The sequence below is a fragment of the Lissotriton vulgaris genome, chromosome 9 (assembly GCF_964263255.1).
Source record: "Lissotriton vulgaris chromosome 9, aLisVul1.2, whole genome shotgun sequence".
NCBI lineage: Eukaryota > Metazoa > Chordata > Amphibia > Caudata > Salamandridae > Lissotriton > Lissotriton vulgaris.
In genome coordinates, this window is record NC_141697.1 from 231,407,621 (window position 1) to 231,420,861 (window position 13,241).

At 41.5% G+C, this 13,241-nt stretch overlaps 1 protein-coding gene across 1 annotated transcript in view; it reads left to right on the forward strand.

Moving 5' to 3' along the window:
* The window catches only part of PLEKHG3 (pleckstrin homology and RhoGEF domain containing G3), a 608,515-nt gene that overhangs the window by 78,394 nt on the left and 516,880 nt on the right, over positions 1-13,241 (forward strand). The window lies entirely within an intron of this gene.

Below are 13,241 nucleotides of genomic sequence, written 5' to 3' on the forward strand. Positions count from 1 at the left end.
GAAGAGCCTTCAGGCCATGACAAATAATGAATCGGCCTAAAGTTTCCAGATTTTCTTTGGTCATCACTCCTAACGGTGAAACCATTAGGTCTGGCAGAGGCCAATAATCAAATGGGCCCTTCAGCAACTTCCTTTTCGTTTGTAACGCACCACCTTTGGCGTGCCTCTGGTAGATCTTAAATTGTCATCAAATCTTCCACCTGTTCATTGAATGCCACAGTAGTAGTCTTCCCTTTTTTTGGTTGTTGTATGTACTTTACTACTAGACATCTGAAAAACATAGCTCCTTCAGGGCATGTTATTTGCCCCCCTTTTTACTTGGTCTCCCTGCTCACTCTCAGCCTGAACTTCTTGCCAGTCGGGAATATCACCCTCCAGTTCCTTTTCATCCCCCTCATAATCCAATTCAAACACAACATCCACATCCAACACACTTGCAACCTTGCTCCCACTGGTTCTCCCACTATGACCCACACCACATCATACATTCTCCAATCTGTCTTAGACATATGACTGCATCCGCTGTTTCCTCTTTCCTCCCACAGTGTCAGCATTGTTGCACCAGACCCTAGCCATAAGCAACCTGACCTAGTCTGGAAACGGCACCTAGACTCCGTGTCCGGCATTTTCCTAGTGTTGCCGTTCAGGTCGCCCCAACCTGATGGGCCTGTGGTCATGTCTACATCTGGTAACTGAGTGCCCGGTCTCTGTTGTACTTTATTTTCCCCAGGAACCAAAACCCATTTTCTAAACTCTGGATGACTTACCACATCCCTATCCTGTTCCTGCTCATGTGCTCCAAATAAAAATAAACAAACAAAGCCTCTGTCTGATGCTCACCTTCTCATGGAAATGCCTCTTTTTTTTTTTTGTTCTTAAATGGAGTCTAATAAAATATGCCATCATTGTCACCTTGTGTTGCTCTCCCACTTTTATTGCCCAAAAGAATCTTCTCTGATGTTAAAAAAAAATAAAAAAAAAAAATCCACTCGGGAGCTTTGTCCTTAGGTGCTCACTGTCGCGCGAGCACTCCTGCGGCACGTGCTGGCCAGAAACGACATTATCGCCATTGGAATCTGACGCTTGTTCTTGCACCAACTGTCTGTTGGCTATTTGCACCACAGGCTTGCCAGGTGGGGCCTACTTGCCCAAAGGTGTGCATTCCTTTGAACTCTTACCTCTCAATGCCGCCAGTGCTGGACAGCCGCTTCCCTTTACTGCAGGGAGTGCGAGCCTGTTCTTTCTATGCCTGGACTTCCTCCCCGAGGTAAGGACTCCAAATTTACGGCTGCATCATTGCTGAGCGAACTGCCCCCGCTCCTCAATAAACCAACAGCATTGCTTTTACTTTTCCGGTTGGGGGTGGGGGGTGAGTAGGCCAAAACCACGGCCATGACCCCCCCCCCCCGACTGCTTCCCTCCTGGGGCTTGTGACGCCCACCCAGGCCAGGGACAATATGCCCTGGCGGAGTAGGTCTTCCCTTCACACCTGCATCAACACCATATATGCCTCGCTCACTGCTGCCCCCTTCCTCCTCCATTCCATTAAAATACAGAAGAGAAGAAAATCACTTTACCCAGTAAAACTATAGATTTTTTACTTTATACCCCCAGCAAAATTACCCCATTACAGACTAGCCTACTAGGATCACAGCAACCTTAACTGCTAGCTTCAGCCACCCTCTGCACTCCTAACTACCAGCTAATCGCCTCCCTGGCACCTATTAGCCAACCTACTGCCGGCGGGTCCTGGACTGTGCCACCCATCTGAAGAAATCTGGGCATGCCACCCCCAGGAGCCCACATTCAGAAAAAAACGCTTTAGGGTTTGGTTATCTGCTAGAATAAATAGGGGGAAAAAAGCAGGCTGGGCTGCACTTAGCATTCAAATTTTAATGAAATTACTTCCACATCAAGGCTGAAGACGTTTGGCAAAATGATTCACCTGAGGTGGACGGGGGTCTGCCAATGTGGTAAGCACCCATATGGGCTAAAGAAACCTCCTAATCGACTTGGGCGCTAAACCAGCTGTGACACGGTAGTGGTTTCCTGCAAGTGAGGAGGACTGGTCTGAAGCTAATGAAATTGAAAGGATTTTCCACAGCTTATGGACTTTCACTGTAAAAAGTGTGTGTATGTGGTTATTTGAGTGTGATTACTTTTTTGAGGAGTTGTGGCTGTTACTATAGCCTATAGCCCGCTGCCGAGGGCTATACCGGTTGTTAAAGGCCCTGAACCCGAGTTATAGGCCCAAGCCACAGGGTGAGGGCTTTTAGCAACAGGTATAGTTTAAGACAGAAAGGCTATCGGGCTTTTGGAACATTCCACCAACTAAGGGGAGAATGTTCAAATGTCAAAAGGGAGAAAACTGAAGACAAACATTGGAATGTTGAAGCTCCAAGCTTATACCAACCATTATAAGCCCGGAGCTACTCTATGGTCTGCAGTGGAGCACTCAACATTCCAATGCCCAAATATATGGTATCCTTTGTCAATGTTGTTGTTTACTACTGGTGTCCCAGGCCCACAGTACTATTGTACTCCAAGTAGATAAGCAAGTGACTCTATTTGGGTGCTTAACTTCCTCTAAGTAGCGAAGAAGAAAGCCCTAGGTTTACTCTAGGTTATGATGGGGGTTAGAAACTAAAATAGTGTGTGACCTTGTAAATAATTCCCAGTAACTTCACTGTCCAGTAAGGCTAACCTTTAAGAAAAATAGCAGACTTAATTTATCAGATGAGACGATCACTTAAAATATGATGTACACAGTAAAGGAGAATGTGCTAGCACCTTTATGTCCGATGATGTGCCCCCAAAAATGTTGTGCTCCAAAGCACCAGATTTTCTTTAATGTGGGCCCTGTGAAACATGGACTGTCATGGGCCTGCACACGGGTCCACTACGGGATCTTGAGTACTGTATAGGGCTTTTGTCTTTTGAGAGAGATTTGTGTGCTGTTTGAGACAGATTTGTGCAAGCTATACAAATTCCTTGTATCCAAAAACTCACCACCCAATCACCAGTAGTCCACCCCAATGAAGTCAGTCAACATTCTCTGAAGAACTGGTGAAAAGGTCACTGGCGACCCCAGGGTTACTTTCACCAGTATCTGGTTAAGTCACAATCCATGCCACTGGAGACCTAGAAATTGCTAAAGGCCCATGTGGTTATAACCTCATTCAGTAGGACGAATGCATTAGTGAACCAGTTCTCACTGTTTCAGCTAGACTAAAATTCTTATTCTGGAACCAATACTATCTTCTCATAGATATTTACCATAGTTTGATCTCCTTATTGTCTCCCTTTACTTCAATTGTCATTGATCTCAGTCCTGCGATGCTCATATAAAATGCTCAACTGCCTGACGGGGTCTGGTTTGCACTACAGAAAAATGCATTAATAAAACAAAACATCTATGGAGTCCCAGGTGTCTAATTTTAGTTGGCTGCATCATTGGATCTAGCAGTCATAGTCCATGTTTTGCAGAGGCAGTCATGGAAGCACCCATCAGACTTTACAAGTTTTTCCTAGAAATGGTACCTTAGAGTCAGTACTTTACAAATCTATCTCTGGATGTCTATGAACTTGGAACATGGGTCAAACTGTTCAGGAATAATGGAATCCTTCTCAAGCTAACAAGGCTGGAATGAACACAATGTACACAAAAGCTGATGCAGAGAATGGCACACAACAGGTGTGATGGTGCAGGTTCTACAAAGCACTCTACAAATCCGCATCACATAACCGGTTTACAATCACTTCTGATAATTGGCAAAAATCATTACTGTCAGAAAGCACTGATCTTGTAGTCCGGATCCCATGGGACAATGTATTTTCCACATTTCCATGAACCCAATGCCAACAAAACACTGAATGATCTGTAGATTAGAAGTAAGCCCAGGGAGAGGGCATAGAGAAATTGTATAAAAGCGAAAACTGAGACCCTAGATAGATCTGCTGTGGTTGGACATACAGCTGAGCAGTGCCGTCAGCTGGAAAAGCGTTGATACTTTAAGATAATAAGTCTTTAGTATTTTATCAATCTTGATATTTCTTATTTTGTATGTGATATACCTTTGCTACATCTGTGTTACCAACTCTCTTAAGTTTAAAACTGTATCCTCCTAGACCTGAAACACAATTGACACCTAAGAAATAAAAATAAATAGCATTCAGAGTTGTTTTTCTAGTGCAGAGAGCTACCTTTTGTGATGTATGAATACATGCTGTGATTTGAATTATGTTCAGTGACTGATTCATATACTGTAGTATAATAAATGAATGTTAATATTAATAAGTACACTTTACCATAATCATTCACATCCTCAACCTATGTCAATACCGTAATACCACATGAGTATCGAAAGAAAAGTTATCAGTGTCGTGTAGTTCCTATATTACCCATACAGGATCTGCGCGTTCGAATAACATAGTTGAGCGTGTCACAATAAGACTTTATTGCACAGTTGTTCTTCTAGTGTAAAATAGATGTGCTGCAACAACCGTTAGACAGTAGCAGATATATATGATTAGCAGTACAGTGAAAATAAAAGGATAGTACAGTTCCACCCTCTTGCAAAAATCATGAATACATACATGAATATAAAATGAATAATAAAAGTACGCGTACTCATACGATACCTATCTAGATGTACCGAAGTGTAACTAGCATGTGAGTAGGTGTGAAGCCAAGAATCCCTCTAGGATTTAGTCGAACCCCATTACCTGAAGTGGGAGAGTGTGGGACCCCGTCCTGGTCTTGAGTTGGACACCCGGCAAGGGACGTGTTAGACCACTGTCAGCTGGAGCTTCTTCATGCAGGGGCATCAGCATCTCTGGTCAGTGTGTCAGCCTGGAAGTCTCGGTTCCCTCTAGGTAACACTAGTAAGATGTGCTGTATTTATACAGAAAGTATCTAGTGCTTGTTTCTTGTATTAGCCATTGTTAGATTTGAGGATGACGTATGGAATGCCCCTTGTACGTAGATATTATGCAGGTGGTGTAGCCTCTGCCTGGTTTCCTAATACCCTTATGAATATTCATTCATACTGTGTGAGTATGTTGATGAAGTTATAGGCCGCTATTGTTCATGGGAAAACCCTCCTTCTGCGGACCAGGACTAGAACTAGGTAAAGGTTCAATCCTAAAAGGCTTTACCATGTATGGCAAGTATTTTGCCTGTCCTGTGAGACCACAATCTATTCCGATGCCTTTCAAGTGGATTCTCCATTCAGCTTGTATTTGTGCAGGTCTACATTAAATCAGTTCAGCTTCTCATGCTAGACTCGGCCAAGCTCCTCCTGTTGGTAAGTTCAGCTGCCTGCCACAGATCAAAGTGTCATGCAGGCTTTCCAGACTTGTCTGGAGGCAGAGTAGTAATTAATGCAAGATTTAACTCTTGGTAAGATCCCTTCTTCCCACTCAGGTGTGCTGGTTTCCTCAATGTCCGAAAGATTTACCGAGCACTAGGTGATGGGGGATCAGTACTTATCATCCTTTGGTGGCCTGAGTAAGAGCTAGAGCAAACCAGGGGTGATTTGTTGTTTGAGACTCGGGCAGAATTGTCACATAACATACCTGTATCTGCTGCTGCTGCATGAGGAACCAGCAGAAACCCAGTGACCAGTGATTGAACGGTTTCACTTAGTCAGGAGGAGACCTACTCCGAAGAAAGAAATGGGCTGTTGACCTCCCCAGTGCTTCTGGCAGAATAGGTTTTGAGAGAAGGGCCTTGGAAAGGAATACGTTTACTTTCCTGTCCAGCATGGATCTGGCCAGCCATCCCAAAGGAAAGCCGCCATCTTGTCACATTCAAAATCACAGAAGCATTGCCCAGCTCAACGCGTGTGAACAAGTTAACTGAAACAATGGTGTCTTGTTGCGCTCCACAATGGTCATTTAAATCCGTCTAGAGCTGGGGTTTTAAGTGGTTGTTGTGGGTGTTGGTTTAATGTGTACAAGTGGAGTACTGTTGCAAGCTTGCTGAGGGGCAACTATATGTTAACTCTGCGTTAGGTGCATGAGCGGCATTCGCCTAATACCTTATAGTGGAGGATGTAATGGTTTACCTGCATGACTACTACTGTTGTACACTTGGCGATAACCAATTACGTACCTCGCACTGTGCTACCTGTGTGTACAGTGTTCTGTGTAATTAGTTTTTCTGAATGTTGTCTTTTATACAGTGGGACTGCTGTGTGCAGAGTTACCTGTTGTACCTGCACGGTTAAGCAACCCAAGTGCAGCTCTGGACATTGTGCATGGTTGTGTTGTTTATTTATCATTGTGTTTGCTGCTGTGAGAACTTTGATAGCCTACTATATGTAATATCTGATGGGCTGGCTGGTTGTGTAGGGTAAAGTCTAATGAGTTGTGCTGAGTGTTTGCTGCGACTATTGTGATAGGCGCCAATATGATGTATCAACACTGTGTTGTATTTGTGATAGGTGCTCTCTCTGAAGTTTTCATTTGGTTGATGGATATGCTTGGGACTGTCTCGGTGGAATTTCCCATCCGGATTTGCTCAGTAAAATAAAAAAAAAATTGTTTAGCCAGGTGGTGAATCTTTTGTCCTCTCAGTGACGAGGTCAGCTTTGCTTGGCTGGCTCCGAGCTGTATCCTGACTTAGTGACCTCACCTTTGAAATGTAGGAGAACTGAGAACTAAGGAAGAAGAACTTTATCTCACCAAGTGAAACCCTCTACCACCTGAAAAATTAAGAAGCAGCCGCTGGGAGATTTGCTCTCCCTCAAATCAAATCTCTCAAAATGTTGTGGTGTTACATTGTAAGAAAGTGCTTGTAAATTCACTAAGGGAAAGGCCCATTGGAGTACACGTTCTATACCATGCGTAGCTGCTTTTTAGAACCCCCGTGCCGCTTTGGTAGCTGTACAGCTCTTTAAATAAAGGACCCAAAGGCCTCCATGTGATTTGATATTTAAAAAAAAAGGTGATGCCCTCAGATGTGACTTCAAACTGGCTTAGAAGATATGGAACTGAAAATGCACCCTGTTCGTTGCCTAGAGGCTGTACCTTCAAAGGCCGAATTAGCAGAACTCTATACCAAAAGTTTCTTACTACTAAATGTAGCACTACTACTACTGCCCAAGAAGTGCTGCTCCACCAGGGAAAGACACAACCCCTCCAGACTGAATATTCATTTTGTCCTGCTACGAGAAAGCCTAAGGCCATTAAAATCTTTCAGCTTGAGCTTCTGCAGCAACACTGTTGACACTTTTGAGCCATGTCTGGCTTCACCTTCCCGTGGTCTTCTGCATTCTGCTGCATGCTGCATTCGCTGAAGCATTGACAAAAGCATTAGACTTTGCCAATGCATGTTAATTTTCTCCATTGTTTATGGTAAAAAGCATTAGTTTGCCTGCCTTGGCGAATGCATGCGTGCACATGCATGATGGCCATCTTACAATGATTTTTGTTACACTTTATCACAAAATCGCACCAAGATGACCACCCTGTGTGCTTATGCATACACATGCAGGGCATCAATGTTGGACGTTTTTTTTTCTTTTACTTTTAAATAAATCACTAAAAATATGCCAAGATGAATGGCTGTGCATGGGCATGCATGTGAACACACAAGCAGCCATTTTGGAATGGTTTTGGTATGTGTTAAGTATGCATGTATGGATATGATATTTATATGGTGCGAACGTAGCCAAAAGGCAGCGGAGCATTTACACACGGTAAAAGACTAGCATAAAGTCAACAAGTGATAGGGGAGCTGACTGGATTGGGGATGGTTTTGATATACTGCTCATAAGAAGTGAGTGGTCAACTCTTTCCTGAATTGGAGTAGTTCTTGGGGCTTCGGGGATGTTGTTCCCAATGCAGGGTGCATAGGTGATATAAGCCTGCTAGGTTTTTTTCTTTTCTCTTTTACACATCTTTGTCTGCAGTCTGATTGTGTCTTGGTTGTGGGTGTGGCGAGAATCACCAGAGATTGTGTGTTTGTGAGAAAAAAGGGTATTGGTCATGATGGCTGTGCAAATGGTGCAGGCTGGCTAGCAAAGCCCAATGTAGTTCTGTTGGGATGCAGGTGATGTGAATAAAATTGTTCAGGCACTGGATGACACTGATAGTTTGGCATGTGGGATGCCCTTACGAGGTGGCAGTGTAGAGTCTGAGTGGCCAGAGAGCAGTGTGTTACCACCAACCAGCAAGATGCACAAGTACAAGGGCTTGAACAGAGTCTCAAAATTAGCTTGCTAGAAGACATTTTTTATTAAAAAGGAGAGCAGGTACCAGGCTGTCTTGGAATTTTTGACAATGCGTTCCTTGATGGTGCGGTTGATGTCCAGGGTGAATCCAAGTGATTTGGTATTCAGTGAAAGTTGGCGTTCAAAGCCATCAAGATTCATTTAACTGAGCCAGGGTTTGTACAGTTTCTAGTTTGGGTTTCTTGGCAAATGACAGTAATTCTGTCTTGGTTGGGTTGAGCATCATTATTTATCCACATATTTTATTTGTATTTACTACTTGAAAATGACCATCGGTGATCCTGGACTATTAAATTAATACTAAAGTATGGGAGGGGGTAAGTGGGAAGAGCAAGAACTGGGTGAGAAGGAAGTGGGAAGAGGCTGAAGACCTAATAGTCCTATATACACTGGAATACTAGGGCTCCATAAGAGGCCAAATTACACCGAAACATCCACTAGGTGAGAGAGCCAATCGCAAGTAGTATGATCGAGGGTGTGATTAATAAAGTTTCAAGCCAATGACTAGAGGTGGATGAACACAAAAAGTTTATGGTTTGAAGAAGGCGGACCCAAAGTCCGCTGTAAGTATATGTTAAAGTATTGGATACAGGTGGTCTGTCAATGATGGACCATTAAAGCTGGAAACCTTAGCTGAAAAGACTTCCAGAACGCCAAACTGTGATTCAGGCATTGCTTCAAGCATTAGCCACAAGTAACACCTGCTCCCAGATGAGGCTATTTTCTTCATGTGTTTCTCCTTCAGCTTCCGCTTCCAATGCTTGTACCACAAGTATCTGAAACTCTGTAAACCTGTTTGGACATTTCCTCTTGCCTTGCACACTCAAATGAATTTATTCTCATGTGAAAGACTAAGTCTGATGGTAACCTTTTTCACAGCCATTAGATGCCAGTTGAAGCCATCCACACTGTTCTTGAACTCGAACTCTGTTTTTCTTTTTCTTTCTCTTTTTCAGAATTCTAATTCTTGTGGCATCTAATTGTTACGTTTTTCTTGAACTTTAATGTTCAGGAAAAACTTTGTCTTAACCCTTTGGCCCTGTGTTGTTGATGCAAATACCCTCAAGTCTCACTTGTGCTATAACATCGTGAGCCAATGGACTTCGGAAGACATTTGGCTTTATTTCTTTGGGATCTCACTGCCCAGATTGTTGTAAGAGCTGTGCATAGCATTTATGAAAGAACGTGAGGAATGCTCTCCAACCTGTAAGATTATATGTTATACATTCTTTAAAGACAGTAATGCTGCACAACAGGACAAAACCGTGTGTACTAAGGCTAGTACCAGGGATAGTTGGCAGTGACTACTTAGTGCTTCATTCATATAGCAAATACAAAGTGTTATAAACTTGTACCCAAAGGGAGCATATGGAAGCCACAAATCGCCATACATGCATCAAGTGGTGTTAGAGAGGCCTTTATTCACCCCAAGACCCAGCCAGCACATGGAGCCAACTGCCTAGAACGTCAGCAGCCAAACATTTCATAACATTCTACAGTTACAAAATGTACAAATAAAGTGTGGTATTTCAATGTCAAAGAAGCCAAATCTTGAAGTTACATCGCCACAACATCCCTGAAACAGATACATTTTAATAAAAAAAAGGAAATAAAATATGAACATCTGTGATCAAAACCTAAATCGTAACCAAACAATTTTGGGATAACATTTATTGTACTATATTTTCTAGAAGAAAATGGGTATTGTAATTTCAACAGATATTCACATTTGATATGAATATACAACTCCTTTAAAACATACTAAGATATTTATGAACCGTGCAATAACCATATTACTCAGGAAACATTTCCGGTTTTATGACCACTCTTTGACTCCTGACCGTCAACTGTACACCTTGCCTTTTGATGGATCTTGAAACCTAATCTCTGTATCAAATGGATCATGAGATACGTGGACTGGTATTTTACCTTCATCAATGTCAAGGGATTCAAGGTAATTATGTTCTTTCACCACTGCTTAAATGCCACAGTTCATGACCATTGATCCTACAGCTACTCGCTGGCTCAAACTTAATAGGCGTTCTAAATCTTGGCCTTCCTTTACCCACATGTACAGGTTCTTTAATACACACCTAGTCTAGAACAATCACCTTATCACTACAGTCTCTGACACTATGCTTCTTGTCAAACCTCCGTTTTATCCTGAATTGATAACTCCACTTTAGGTCGAATACACTCGTCCATTGTCTGTTCATTTAATGTATGGGGCTGCCATCTTTTTAACCAAGCTGGCCACATTCTGAATGCAAGGCTACAACCTCTCATAACCTCAAATGGAGATTTGCCAATGGCACTGTTGGAACTAGTGAGATGAGGCCGCAGCCTTCTCTCAACTGCATAGTGTACATCAACCTTGTTTTTTATCGCCCACTGTACACACTGCATGAAAGTAGGATATCTTTTCTCCACCAAGCCAATAGCTTGAGGGTGATACAGTGCATCCATTTTGTGAGTAATACTGTATTTGATCAAATCTTTCATCTCCTTGGTATCTGGCAATAGTGATCAGTTTTTGTCTAACTCCTCCAGAAAACCTTCTAAATAAAATTGCTGATTTGGTGTTGGGTTCTTCAATAAGTTCTACCTCCAACCATGTGCTGTAATCATCAGCTAATAGTTGAGTCTGTGTGGGAGAGTACTAAGACAGCAAATAAAATCGACCGCTAATTTCAAGCTTGGTCCATCAAACAATTAGATTGATAGCCGGAAGTTGAGTTGTTTCGGTCTTGAGACTTTTATCACTGGTGGAACAATTTGCACATGTACTAACAGCTCAAACAATGTCTGCATCTATACCAGGTCACCAATATCTAGAATGTATTTTCCTTTTCGTAATGGTTTGGCCCAATTGTACTTCGTGCCCCAGTCTTTCTTGCCCTGCTTGGATGATTTTGTCTTTCAATAAAGTGGGAAGTAAAAGTTTGTTACCCCTTATCAACATATTGTTTTTTTCATGAGACCGTTTATTATCAACCTTAAAGAAAGGTTGTAAGTTTACATGTAAAAATCATTCTTTCGGACACCCCTCTGTAACATATTTCGGAACAGACAAAAAATCAAAATATTCTTCTTCAGGGAATTCACAGCAGACATCAACAGCAGCAATTCAGCATTCTACATCATCCTACTCATCTTGACCACTAGATAGACTTGGAGTCATAGGTGACCATAATGAATTATCAGGAATGTGATTTATATCAAAATTATACTGTAACAATTTTGAGCTTAATCTAGCCATTATGGGTGTATGGTCTTTGACAACAAACCCACCGAGTATCTTCACCAAAGGTTTGTCATCTGTCTTCATCATGAATTATCTTTCCCACACAAAACACTTGAAATGTTCAACCGCTTAACAACATGCTAATAGTTCTTACTTATTTACTGAAAATATTTTTTCACTGTCACTCAGTGCTCTGGATGCAAATCCTCCGGTTTTCTCCCCTTTACTATTTTGGGAAAAAGTACCACCCAGACCCCTGTTAGTTTCATCTACAGTAATAATACATTCTTTTGTAGGAACAAATGGTGCCAAAATCTTAGCTGAAGTAATCTCCTCTTTCAGTGTTATGAATTCTGCTTGATATTTTTCATCCCAAAAAAGCTGCTTTTGTTTTTTTTTTTTTTTTTTAGCAAATCACTCAAGTTCTCTGTTTTGGGGAGGAAATCCTTGATAAACTTGGCATCAGATTCACAAACACTTAAAAAATATATATATATATCATGTTTGCTCTTTGGAATAAGAGCATTTGTTATGGCCTCAGGATTTTGTTCTACACCATGTTCAGAATTGAAATGTCCTAAATATTCAATGCTTGACCTAGCAAATTCACATTTACTTCATGCTAGTTTGTTAAAGTTTTTGTTAATACAAGATGGATTAATTTATGTTCCTGAATATCTTTGGAAGCAAATGGGATATCCTCTTGAAAAGTGGCCACTCCTCTGATGTCATGCAAAACAGACTCCATGATACATTGAAAAAGTGAAGCGTCCGATGCCAACCCTAACTGCATCCTCTTGATTTGAAATGTACCCACTAGGGACATAAAAGCCATGAAATGTCTCGAAGAAGGATCTAATCCTTCTTGGTGAGACGCAGATGCCGGTCCATTTTACAAAACCTTTGTGCACCAGCAAACATAGATACAATGTCATCAATATGAGGTAAAGGATGGGAATCAACCCAAATTAATTTAAGCTTCTAAGATCAATACAGACTTGCTATTGTCCATTTCTCTTCCTTACAATGAACAAAGGAGAGAGCCATAAAGAAGATTCCACTGGGTCAGTAACTCAATCAATACACATTTTCTTCAGTCAGTTTCCCAAATCCTCTCTACTACTGACTGCCACATTTTTTTTATTTATGCTTCACTGGAGTGGCTCTGTCTTGGACACAAATATAGTGCTTGAAACCTTTGCTATTTTTATGTTTACTGATAAATGAATATTTGGCCTTTCCATCCATGGTTTACCCTTTGTGTGATCAGTATATGGTTGTATGTTTTCCACAAACAATTAAATGTGTTCCTTTCTCCCAGGTCTCAATGTCCTCCCAAAAAAGACATTGGTAATTCTATTGCAAAATAGTCACCTCTCTTTGCTATATATACCTTTCCAAAAATGTCCTAACCTTTCAAACTCAAGAAACAGTCAAGGAAATTGTTTTCCATTATGACACAGGACATCTATCTAGTGGCAAGAAAGGTTTGATATGTTTTTGAACAACTCTTCTATGGCAATAGCCATTCTTGACTCCATAATCGATAAGATAAATTCAACACTTTGCCATCAAGTGTTATGCCCTTGTAGGAGTAATACATTCACAATCATTCCCTCCTTTGTCTACAAACACGACCTCTTTTGTTTTTTCAAATGATTCATCACTGATATCATACTCTTTTAATTACCTCACTCTGATTTTGTTGCTTGGGCGTACTTTGGCAAAATGTCCCTGTTTATCACATTTCCTACCATTAG